Source organism: Rhinopithecus bieti, unplaced genomic scaffold (assembly GCF_001698545.2).
Source record: "Rhinopithecus bieti isolate Rb0 unplaced genomic scaffold, ASM169854v2 scaffold_1101, whole genome shotgun sequence".
Lineage (NCBI taxonomy): Eukaryota > Metazoa > Chordata > Mammalia > Primates > Cercopithecidae > Rhinopithecus > Rhinopithecus bieti.
Window position 1 is genome coordinate 332,439 of NW_016803441.1, and position 12,728 is coordinate 345,166.

At 32.1% G+C, this 12,728-nt stretch overlaps 1 protein-coding gene across 1 annotated transcript in view; it reads left to right on the forward strand.

Moving 5' to 3' along the window:
• PCLO (piccolo presynaptic cytomatrix protein) overlaps positions 1-12,728 on the forward strand; it is a 354,063-nt gene that overhangs the window by 52,197 nt on the left and 289,138 nt on the right.

The following is a 12,728-nucleotide window of genomic DNA, read 5'->3' on the forward strand; positions in this document are numbered from 1 at the left end:
AAGAAAAAGCTTTATTGTTATCATTACTATTTTACTAAATGATACCCAGTAGCCAGATTGTTACAATAGTTTATTCCTGTTCTAAAAAAAACAAAACAACAACAAAAACAAACAAACAACAACAACCAAAAAAACCCGCAGGCCGGGCGCAGTGGCTAACGCCTGTAATCCCAACACTTTGGGAGGCTGAGATGGGCGGATCACCTGAGGTCAGGAGTTCGAGACCAGCCTGACCAACATGGAGAAATGCCATCTCTACTAAATACCAAAAATTAACCAGGTGTGGTGATGGGCACCTGTAATCCCAGCTACTCAGGAGGCTGAGGCAGCAGAATTGCTTGAACCCGGGAGGCAGAGGTTGCAGTGTGCCGAGATCATGCCTCTGCATTCCAGTCTGGGTGATAAGAGCTAGACTCTGTCTAAAAAAAAAAGAAAGAAAAGCAGACATTTCCTAATTAAAACACTCTGTCACTCTCAGTGAAATTGTAAATATACTTTTTTACATATAGATGTCATTTAACTTACACAAAAATAAGCAATCATATCATTTGTATGTTTAAAATTATGTGATTTGCTCTACCTTTAAAAGTTAACATTTAAACTTAATCTAAACATAGAATCCACTTAAAAGCAGACATTAAGTTACAAAGTAAAAATTTTTTCTGCAACAATGTTAATTTTATATTGCTATGTAGCAAGTTGCCACAAATTTAGCAATTTATAACAATAGCTCATAGTTTTGTAGATCAGAAGTTCAGTATGGTAAGGCAGAGCTTTCTAATTAGGGTCTTAACAAGACTGCACTCAAGGTCTAATTCCTATCTGGAGTTACTCAGGTTGTACTGTAGTTGTAGGAATGAAGTCTAGTTTCTTTGTGGTCTGTCAGCTGGGAATCACTTAGTTCTTGGAGGCTGCTGACATTCCTTTTCTTGTGGTTCCCCATCTTCAAAGCAAGTCATGAAAATTTCTGTCGCATAAGATCCTTTTCACACTAAATCCCTCACTAGAGAAAGGGCTCAGGTCCTTCGAAGAGCTCACTTGATTAGATTTAGCCTAATTGGATGGTATCTTTTTTGATTTACTTGAAAGTCAACCGATTAGTAACCTAATTGTGGAGTAATAGCCCATAATATTTAGTTTCCACCCACACTCACCTGGAGGGAATTAAACAAGTTGTATATTCCAGACGGCAGAAATCTTGGGGATAGAAAGATATGTCTTAGAATTCTGCCTACTACAGTAACTGAGTGATTGAATTTAATAAAATAAAATGTTGTGAAGCAGGGAATGTCTGTTTAATTGATTTTGTCACAGGGCATGCATATATAAGTATATAGTGATAATTCATTGACATAGGGATGTAAATCAGAATAAATTAATCTCAAATCACATGGAAGGGAGGAGAGTGAGTTAAAGCAGTATCAGAAGTTCTCTTTATGACAGCATCTCTCCTTTAAGGTCTTCCATACTAAAATATTAATATTAATTAATAAAATATTTTCTTTATTTGGAATAGCAATAATAAATTTACAGTTCAGTGCTTAATCTTATTTTGTAATTTTATTTATTTTGTAATTTTATCATTACTTTGCTAAATGAACCAGATTATATAGGAAATTAGCTTGTATAATTTTCTCTAGTGGAGGTGATGGGTTTGACAGGGTTTAGCAACTGACTGCATGTATGGAAGTGGACAGATAAATATAACTCTGTACTTTTTACCCTGAGATATTGAAGCAGCAATTGTAAAATCAGCTAAAGTTGGAGTAATATTCATGTATAATGGAATTTTGGTGTTCATAGGGAAGTTAGATTACTCAAGTCTAATTCTCAGAAGATATTTCAGGGACAGCCTTTTGTTTTGGATATTATCAGAATAGAAATGACGTCAAAGATATGAAATTGGATTGTGATAACAAAGAAAAGGGCATAGAAAAGAAACATATGACCCAAGAGCTAGGAAAGGCCAAATTTGTCAGGAACGAAGAACAAGGCAAAACATGGCATATTGAGCGATTAGACAAAAAGGGAAAACTAGGAGAGGGCATTTTGAAGGCAAGAGACATATTTAAGGAAAAGAAGTGATTAAGTGTCAACAATATGGTGATAAAATTGACATCTTAATAGCTGTATTATAAATTGTTACAAATCTTTTTATTTGAAAAAAAGCATATAGAGAGCATCTGTGTTCTTCGATCTTGTTAATATCATCCTTGAGAATTTCAATAGACAAATGATTCTGTAGATGAAACGTCCATGTTTATTGCAGTATTTTCTTTAGTAGCAAGAATTTTAAAAACTATAAAGATCTACATTTATAGCAATAGACATGATTATATAAAGAAAACATGGTACATTGTAAGTTGTATAATGTAGTATGTACTAAGAACCTGCTTGGGTTCCAGGTTCCAGGCACAAAATATCCAAAACCATATATTTTTGTTGTCCTCATTTTATAGATGAGGAAACTGAGCACAGAGACGTGGCTAAACTCCCAGTGTAATGTACATTTCAGAATAAAAATGCTAATCCAGACAGTCTGGCTCTAAATTTTGAAGTTTATCTGCAAAACTGCGTTACAAAAATTTGATGTAATGTTATGAAACCATTAAAATAATAGCTGAGTATTATTTGGACAAATTATGTACTTATTAACTAAAATGTGTTTTTGCTATTAGTGTACAAATTTATAAGGACTAGAAAGGCATTTCTTAGGTGAAAATAAATGTATTAGAATGATGCATTTATATTCATTTTGTTTTTTGCTTTTTGTCTTTAGTCTTTTAAAGATATATGAAAATGAGAGGCTGTCAATAGCATCATGCTGAGGAGTCATCAGCTAGAATGTGAACAGTATAATGTTAACGTCACAGGAGTAGCATATGGGTAGGTAGCTAAAACATAAATCAGAAAGATGTCATTTGAGTTGATACATTTTATTTGTCTTGAAGCCAGACAGCTGGAAAGATCAACTACATTAATATCAAGGTCAGAGAAGACAGGATGGAAAAGCGGCTGTAAGTTGGGATAAAAGCTATTGAAAAGATGCTGAAGGTATATGGAAATGAGATTCATACATTGGCAGAATAACTGAACAATAGAGATTTCATAAGAGGAGAGTAGTTTGTCAGGGATGAGCAGTGGTTGGAAAGTGGCAGTGAAGAGTGGGGAACATACCACTTCCCAACTCCATCATGTACCCAGCAGATACTTTTGGAAATCAGTCTAAGAAAAAAGTATAATTAGAGAAAAGCAATCAAGAAGAACACTAGAGGGACAGGTTGTAGGATGAAAACAGGATTTGCATAGTACACATGGAAAGTCAAATAAAATTGCAGGCCTTTTTTCTAGTCAATCTGGCAAGGTACAGGATTAAGGTTTGGATATAGATGTGGGCATGTGAGTTTGAGTGGTAGGGCTAGTACTTCCATCTATGATTATTGTTTATAGGCCCAACAAAGTGAGGAAGAAGCCAAAAAAGAAAAAGGGGATAGACAGTGGACAGGTAACAGAGAGCATTAGGTAAGAAGAGTTCAAACTTTCCAAGTTAGGTTGGTGCAAAAGCGATTTCAGCTTTTGCCATTACTTTCAATGTCAAAAACCACAATTACTTTTGCACCAACCTATAGTTCTTTCAGAGCCACTTCAGGTAGCCACAGACATTTGTAACTCCAGTACGTTTTGTATACATCACTGTGATTAAGGTGAAAATTAATGAAAGAGCTCATATTACTATTACCATTAGAATGATAATATCTCTTTCATTAATTGATAATATAATATAATTACATTATATAATGATGATGTATATTGATTAATCCTGACCCGGGTAAAAAAAAATGAGGAGGTGGAATATATTTTGCAAAGAAATACAATCAAAGTAGCTCATGAACAATATTGAACATTAATATCTTTGTGACTTTAATGATTAAAACTAAGGATGGAGTTCAGTCTGTTTCAGGATTGTGTCCTTGCATTGAGTATTTAGAAAATATTTTCTATCTCATTTGGGCAATATTATATTAAAATATAAAATTTATATATAAAATTTTATTTAAGTTTTGACAGCACATACAGTTAAAATTGAACTTTTAAAATGGCAATTTCTGGTTAAACTTTTCTTGTGAAGGTATTTCTATTTCTCTGGCATATGTCTTAATTATTATAGATAAGTAAGTAGGTATATAGATAAGTAGGTAGATGCTATCTGCTGAGATAACAGTTAAAATATTGTAATGTGAAAAGTGACTAAGTAAATATGGACTTAGACTCTCATACCAATAACAACAAAGGAAAGGAAAGCGCATTACTTGCCTCATTAATCATGATTTTTACTTCTTTCTCAAGTCAATATATTCTTAGGGATTTTTTTCTCTCACATGTATGCACAGACACACAATTTCTTTGACTTTATATAAACTATAGTACTTTCTCTGTGGCCACCTATCAATGTTCGTAACTATTGCCAAAGAATATTTAAAAACTATTATAATTTGAAACTTTAGAGTGAGTCCTTCCTTCCTTCCTTCCTTCCTTCCTTCCTTCCTTCCTTCCTTCCTTCCTTCCTTCCTTTTTTGACGGAGTCTCACTCTGTCACCAGGCTGCAGTGCAGTGGCACAATCTTGCCACTCCACTGTATCCTCCACCTCCCGGGTTCAAGAGATTCTCTTGCCTCAGCTTCCTGAATAGCTGGGACTACAGGTGCGCACCACCATGCCTAGCTAATTTTTGTGTTTTTAGTAGAGACGGGGTTTCACCATGTTGGCTAGGATGGTCTTGATCTCTACACCTCATGATCTGCCTGCCTCGGCCTCCCAAAGTGCTGAGATTACAGGCATGAGCCACTGCACATGGCCAGTTCTTTCTTTTTATATTCTCTTCTTATATTCTCTCTATGTATATGTGCACACTAATTATATATAATTATTAATAATTATTACTATTAATTAGTATTAATTATAACTGGTTTTATTTTTGAGTTAAGTATCATCCAAGAAATGTTTTTTAATAAACTCAGCTGAGTATATCTATATCTAAATATATATAATTCAAAATACCAACTAAAAATTAATTTTATAGGTGATTAAGAATTGACTTTTAATAGATATTTGGGTCATGATTAATTTGTAACTTAAGTCATATTTAAATCTCAGCAAAGGCCTAAAAAAGCAAATGTTATCGTAGTTTGTACATTTGACAAATGATGGAGGGATGGACTTAAGTGAAATAAATTCATGTTAGTTTTGATTCAATATTAATTTTTGTTCCTTACAACACTTAACTCCAATGGGATGGATATTCTACATAGAAAAGGTAAATAGAGGTACATTTTATTTCCTATGATTATTCAGTTTGATAGAGTATAATAAATTTATTTTGAAAGGTAAAGACTGAAAAACTACCTATTAGGTACTATGCTTATCACTTGGGCGATGAAATAATTTGTACAACAACACCCTGTGACATGCAATTTACCTGTATAACAGACCTGCACATGTACCCCTGAACCTAAAATAAAAGTTAAAAATAAAAAAAGGATTTGAAAGAGACAGGTAAAAATCCACAGGCTAATAGATGGTTTTAAGTGTTCTATAAGACTGGATAAAAGTAATAAATCACACCACTAATGAGCACATATGTTTGATATATTAGATCATATTGATTAAATAAAATTAAATATATTTCTTACTAGAGAGATGACTCAGAATTTTTGAATGTCACTGATGCTCATATTGAGGAATCTTCAATAAAGGGTGTTTTTTATCTTGTGTTAATACTTATTTTTATAAATATGCTCAAGGATTTGTGTTACTTGAGACATACTTCTGGGAATGTTGACTTAGTTGTTTGTTATAGTCTATTAAACTGAATAATCATAGGAAATAAAACATACTTATATTTTCCTTTTCTATGTAGATATTTTATTGTTTCATATAAAATTTTGATTAAAATTTTAAATGCTGTGCAAGATCTTTTTTAAAAGAATGGCATGGCATCTACTCTCACAAAACTCATAATCCAGTGAAATAGGAAAACACATAAAAATGACTAATAAAAGTTAGAGAGTAGTTCTTATTATAGTAGAAATATTTCAAAAAGTCATCATACAAATATAAGGACATCAGGGGTTTGATGAGCAAATCAAAATATATACTTTGCCAGAGTGGAATTTGAGCTGTCATTGAAGGTGGGCAAGCATTTTGTGATGGACACTTGATGTATTGTTTTGGTTTTCCAGAATCCTGACATCTTTTCAGCTGAGGATAATGCTCCATAGGGTAACTTTAGTGGGAGACACAGTTTTGCCTCACACTACACATAAGAAGGGCAGCTGCTCCTTCTCCTTACTCCATTTGAGTGAGGCTTGTTTACTGAGACTCTCCCATGGGACTTAGCACCTCAAATGATGCTAAGATGCAGCAGTGTAGGATTCACACTTGCCCTTGGTAATGGAATTCAGCCACAGCAGTGAGGAGAGTTGTAGTGGCTTTTGTGCCAGCACAGCATTCTTGCATGGCTGCCTCTACATCTTGATCTCTTTACTGTGGGTCCTGTGACCTAGTCTACCTGTTTCCTCTCTGTGTTTTGAAATGTTTCTCTAACTTCCTGCTGATTTTGAGAACTATCCTGTATTCCAAACAAACAAACAAAAACAACTTTTCTTGCCCATTTGTCAGAATTAGGTTTTTGTTACTTACAAGCAGGGAACCTACTAGTTTAGCTTTAAGATAAATTGAGAAAAGACAAAGAAGAAGATACTGTATATAGTGCTTCTTTGTTGAAACAGAGAGAAAGCCCCAGAGATTTATAATATTTCTTGGTTCATGGCACCCTTAGTTCTCAGTAATTTTTTCATAGTGCTCCTAGACAAAATTAAATATCTAACTTCATTTTATTTAGTACTTCAATTCAAACAAGAAAATAGCACTTTGCACAGTGTCCGTGTCCAGTGGCTGTTGCTGTGATTCTCTTGAAAATTCAAACAACATATAGTGTCCCTCCAAGTTCACTATAACTCTCCAGAGTTCCTTGGCACTCTGCTTGGGAACCACAGCCATGAAAGATGCTTGGTATTTTACTGTCTTTTTTTTAATTTTGTTTTGCTTAAGTTTCTCATTACACACTTATAATATTCCAATGAGATTAATGTGTAAGAATTAAGATTCACATGTAAGTAATTGGACAGAGGATATATAAATAGTTAATATGCAGGGATATGATCCCAAATCTTTTCGTAAACTTGACTTACTGTAGCAATTAGACTTTGCTTCTGGTGTAAATGTATTTATGTGGCTAATACCATGAAAATGGAGGACATTCTGATTTGAGAATGTGCAGAGATACAACTGTCAGGATGAGGAATTTGTACCTTCCATGAGAAACAATAAAATTTTTGTTAAGTGATGTGTTGCTTTCTTGTAATTCTAGACCATGGATTATTTAAACATAAGGATCATTTGTCATCTGTATCATAGCTAATACTGTAGAACATGTGCTATATTTTGTATTCAAGTCAGTGTTTGCTTAATTTAAACTTCTATACATGTTGAAAATTGATGCGTAAAAGTAATGTTTTCCGCTGATAAGATTTGTGCTATAGTAGGAATATTTAGGATCTTGCTAGTGAAAACTCTGATCTTCTTGAATTTCTGCCTTTTGATGATTTATTTGCTCATTCTTTATTCACACATTCAACTGACAGGTATTTATTGAGTACCTCTGAAAGGTTTTCATGTTACTGAGAAAGCTGAGGGCAGTGCCCAAGACTTAGAAGACTTTTTCCAGGTCTTTGTTTTGATCTGTGGCATAGTTGTGTCACTTCTTTCCTTGATCTCAAGTCAATAGAAAAAGTAAAATTTAATACAACTTTAAGGAGGTGCTGAATAATCTAGAAGTCACAGAAGTTCCACTATTATACTGTAAACTTTAAAATATTTAATTCTGAATTCAGAAAAAATATAGATATATTTAAGATAATTGAAATCAGCTTTTTTTGATTGCTTATGAAAATATTAATTTTAAGTGTTAGGTAGCTACTATAGCCAGGTGACACAATTATTTTAGCCATGGTATGATTTTGTTTGGGTGCCTCAGCAATATTGTTATGACTGAAAATGAAAGCTGTATTAAGTAAATCTCTGAAGGAGTTTGTGTATTACTGAAAACTTAGTGAAGAATCTGGTTCATGGATTTATGTAAAAGAAAAGTGAAGGTGAACTATATGTATATATTATTAAATGGCTGAGAAAAGATCTACTGAAAAAATTACTTACTTTGTTTATTCCTCCTAAAGAAGATATTTTCCTTTAAAACATAATCAAGTATGATTTAAGACCAAATAAGACTTTTGAATTTACTTGTGTGGCCAAATGTAAACTCACATTTCTATGGTGCATATACATATATAATCAAATAAGTTTTATTTAATGTCTTTCTTTTATTTTTCTAAAACAAACACCCTCCTAAAATATTTACAGGTAAATTAAAATATGAAAATGCTGTTCCCTTTTTCAGATTTCCTGCACTGTTACTATACTTGTTTAGAATATATGTTTTAGAGAATATAAAGCTTTAATGACAAGAGGTTCTAAATATGTCACTTAATGAAGACAATGATTTTCAACTTTAAAAAGTAATCTTTGGGTCACAATCCCTTAGATGAGTCTTGGGAGTCAATCATTACTTAAATGCATTGATATTTCTGAAATTGTAATTTTGTTTTTACCAAGTTCAGGAAAATATCTTTATTTGGGGAAAATGAGATTTATTTTGGAGGAAACCCATGAGACAGCTTAATACAATAAATTGGTTTGTAACTATATAATAAATAATGATGGCAAGGAAGGTATTTTCTGCATTTGTTTTTGTTTTGTATATTGTGATGTACTCAATCTTTATATTAAAGCATATACAATTATGAAATTTTAGAGATCATCATTTTTTTTCTGTGACAATGTGGTAAGCAGAACAGAATATTGAAGTATTTATTATGGTTTGGCAAAGTTAGAAATTGACTTTTGTTTAGTTGAGATTCTAATTTTAAGTATATATAGATTAAGACAATTGTTGGACTTATAATAGTGTATATCCTAAATAATGGAATACATAGGGATTTTTGCATATAGCTTTTCTTCCTGTAATAGCAGAGAATGACGTTGGCTACTTGCTAGAGGAGGGAAGTAAGGAGATGATCTCTGAAGGCCTCATTGGTCAAAATTTTATATCATGCTTCTTATATTCTGGCCATAAGCACTTTACCCGCATTACTAGCCTCACGAAGCTCATGGAAAAATAATGTAGTAACAACAGGAGTAAAATTTCTTGTTTCTTAAAATAAGAGTTCCTACCAGTTTCGTAGTTTTGTGAGCTAAGTTAAAAATAGATTGGAGTAGATTACAGTTAGCGCATCTTCTCAAAAACAATCGTTGCTTTTTTAACAATGGCAAAAAAATAACCTAGTGGTTACAGATCTGGCAAGATTCAGAGTATAGACACTTTCCAAAATTATTACATTAAAGCCTTCTCTATGATGCTTGTCAATATGTTCTTCTCAAAATAGCCCATCAATATTATAGTGATCAGCTTTGTAAAATATCACTATAATAAAGTTTCCAAATTCCTCAGGAAGGGAAATAAATGTACCATTTTTGGTATACAAATTAATAAATGTCTCAGATTTGTGGAAATACATAGCTACTATATTTTCTTCTGTAATAAATTATGGATTTATTCATCCAAACTTGGATGAATTATGGAAACAGCTATACAATGTGCAATCAGAAGTAATTAATTATTCCTTCTGAGTAATTAGAAAATCATAATGAACTATGTCAAAGTTGAATTTACAAGGCTGATCTTTTTTTATTTAAGAAAGCAAAAATAATATTTTAGCTAGACATAAAAAATCAAGAGTTTTATTTTTTCAATAAGAAATGTATCCAATATGTATTGATTGTGTGATTACTCCATGAAAATTACTTTAGGAGATAATTTACATTATTATTATAATATAAAGTGAATATTGCCATTTCAGTTTTACAGTTGAAATAGCTGAATGTCACAGATTTTAAGTAACTTGCCTGATATCACAAAATGGCAGAAGTAGAATTCAAACCCAGAACTTTCAAATTCCAAAGTCTGTATTTTTCCCTCAACCTAATAACTATTCAAATAAGAAGCAGCCATGATATGGTTTTGAGTTAAATTGTTTATATAATCTGCATTGGGTTGGTAGGTGGATGGTTTAGAAAATTATTAAAATTTTACAAAATTATGATTTTCAATCACATAGAAAATATTTTGACCTTTTGGTTCAAGGCTTTAGGTCATGAGATATGTAAATAATTCCAGGAGTTGATAATTCTGATCCAATTTTAGAGTCTATAAGTACCATACTTATAGCTTGATTTCTCACAGGCACAGCAAGTGATATTTACTAAATGAATTTGTTTCTTTACTTTATTATATTTCTTTATTATCATTACATTTATTCTTGCCCATGCTGAAAGTGGTTGAACCTTACGAGGCATATAACAATTTTTCAACTCTAACAAAACGTTTCCCCAGTTTTAAAATACAGTTCTTTGAATTGTCTTAGATCTACTTTTCTGCTTGATTAAAACCATGTTCTTTTGACTCTGAGTCACAAAATGAAGTAGTGACATTATCTCTTCACAAAAAAAAGTGTGGGTTTATTCAAGTTTAAGCTTTTATCAGTGGAGCATTTAGATGTCTACTAAGAAATGTTAGATTTCAGAATATCTCTTGAGAGGATGATTCTGAAATAAACATATTTGGAATTTTTTGGAGTGCGTGATAGGATTGCCTCGTGATTGGCAAAGTTAATTTTGGAAGATTTATTCTTAGAAGCAACAGATTTCAGCCACTGCGGTACTGAAATGTCACAGTTTCTTGTGCCAAAAGTAAAACACATACCATTCAAATTATTCTTCACTTCCACATACATTAGCTAACTAACACTCATCAACTGTCAGTGGGTATAATTTACACTATACCATACCTATTCTAGTCAGTTTTGGAGTAAAATACTTAGTTTATTTTCTATCATCATATTTTCTATCAATTTTATTCTTTTGTCATTTGAAATTCTTTTCCATTATTGGTGAATATCCAACTAAGTAGAATTAGTAGGTAAATCACTGATGATGCAGATTTATTTAGCTATGGTGTTCTTTTCTTTGTAGAAATATTTAAAATGGACTTACATCCATTCCTAAGTAAAATATATAGTAGAACATTAACATTTTAGCTTTCCTGTTTTTTTTTTTTTTACTGTAAAATTATTTGTTGGTTGTTTTAATGAGCTGTAACCTATCATGATTGTCTTTCATGGGATATGTAAAAGGAAAAGTGATTTGAAATTGATTATGTTCCTTTTTTGTGGTATAGAAATGATGCTTATATTTAACCATGAAATAAGAGGAGCTATTATGCTAATTAATTTTAATAACTGGAAAAATCTATTGTTAATCAATTTAGTAAAGGATCTCGAAAAGGTAACTATAAATAAATGCTTAAATATCTTTTGGTTTTTTAAAATCCATTGTTTTGTTCATGTTTATAAAAATGGCAAAATATTTTTATGTTCTAAAATTTATTCCTCAATATATTTATATTTTGTACTTCTTAATAGAAAGGCGACTCAAAAACTACTATAAAAACTGAATAAGTAAAATATATGTTTGTTATCTCTGTGGTATTCGTTTTTAGAATAATCCAATATTCTGAGAAACTATGGAAGTATTTTAGAGATGTAGTTGGAATAGTATATATGCGCCAGAATATATAGCATTTTTCATGTAGTAAAATTAAAGAACTTTTAAGTTTAGGAGTACAAGTGCAAGTCTGTTACATAGGTAAACTTGTGTTGTGGGGGTTTATTATACAGATTATTTCATCAGCCAGATATTAAGCCTAGTACTCATTAGTTATTGTTTCTGATCCTGTCGCTTCTCTCACCCTCCATCCTCTAAAAAGGCCCCGTGTGTGTTCTTCTTCTCTATGTGACCATGTGCTCTCATCATTTAGCTCCCACTTATAAGTGAGAACATGCAGTATTTGGTTTTCTGTTTCTGTGTTTGTTTGCTAAGGATAATGGCCTCCAGCTCCACCCATATCCCTGCAAAGGACACAATCTCATTCTTTTTATGTCTGCATAGTATTCTATGGTGTATATGGACCACATTTTCTTTATCCAGTTTATCACTGATGGGCATTTAGGTTGATTCCATGTCTTGCTATTGTGAATTGTGCAGGAATATATACATGTATGAATGGTTTATATTTTGTCGGGTATATTCCCAGTAATGACATTGCTGTATTGAACCGTATTTCTGTCCTTAGGTCTTTGAGGAATTGCCACACTGTGTTCCACAGTAGCTGAACTAATTTAGACTCCCTGCAACAGTGTATAAGTGTTCCTTTTTCTTCACAACCTTGCCAGCATCTGAAAATAACACTTTTTTTTTTTTTTTGCCAATTACATTATTTTTTAATTGAGCAACATTGTTGACACAGTTTTTGGATAGATAGATTTAGATAGATGGATATAAATATATCTGTGTGTATTTGTGTATTTCTAGAATATCAGAGATTCTTTTAGTAATTAAGCAAACAACATTATTTAATATAGTAAGTATAGTAAATTATAGTCTGGTTTCTGTTATATGAGTAGATTTTAATAAAAACAGTATGCTTTCTTGTAAACC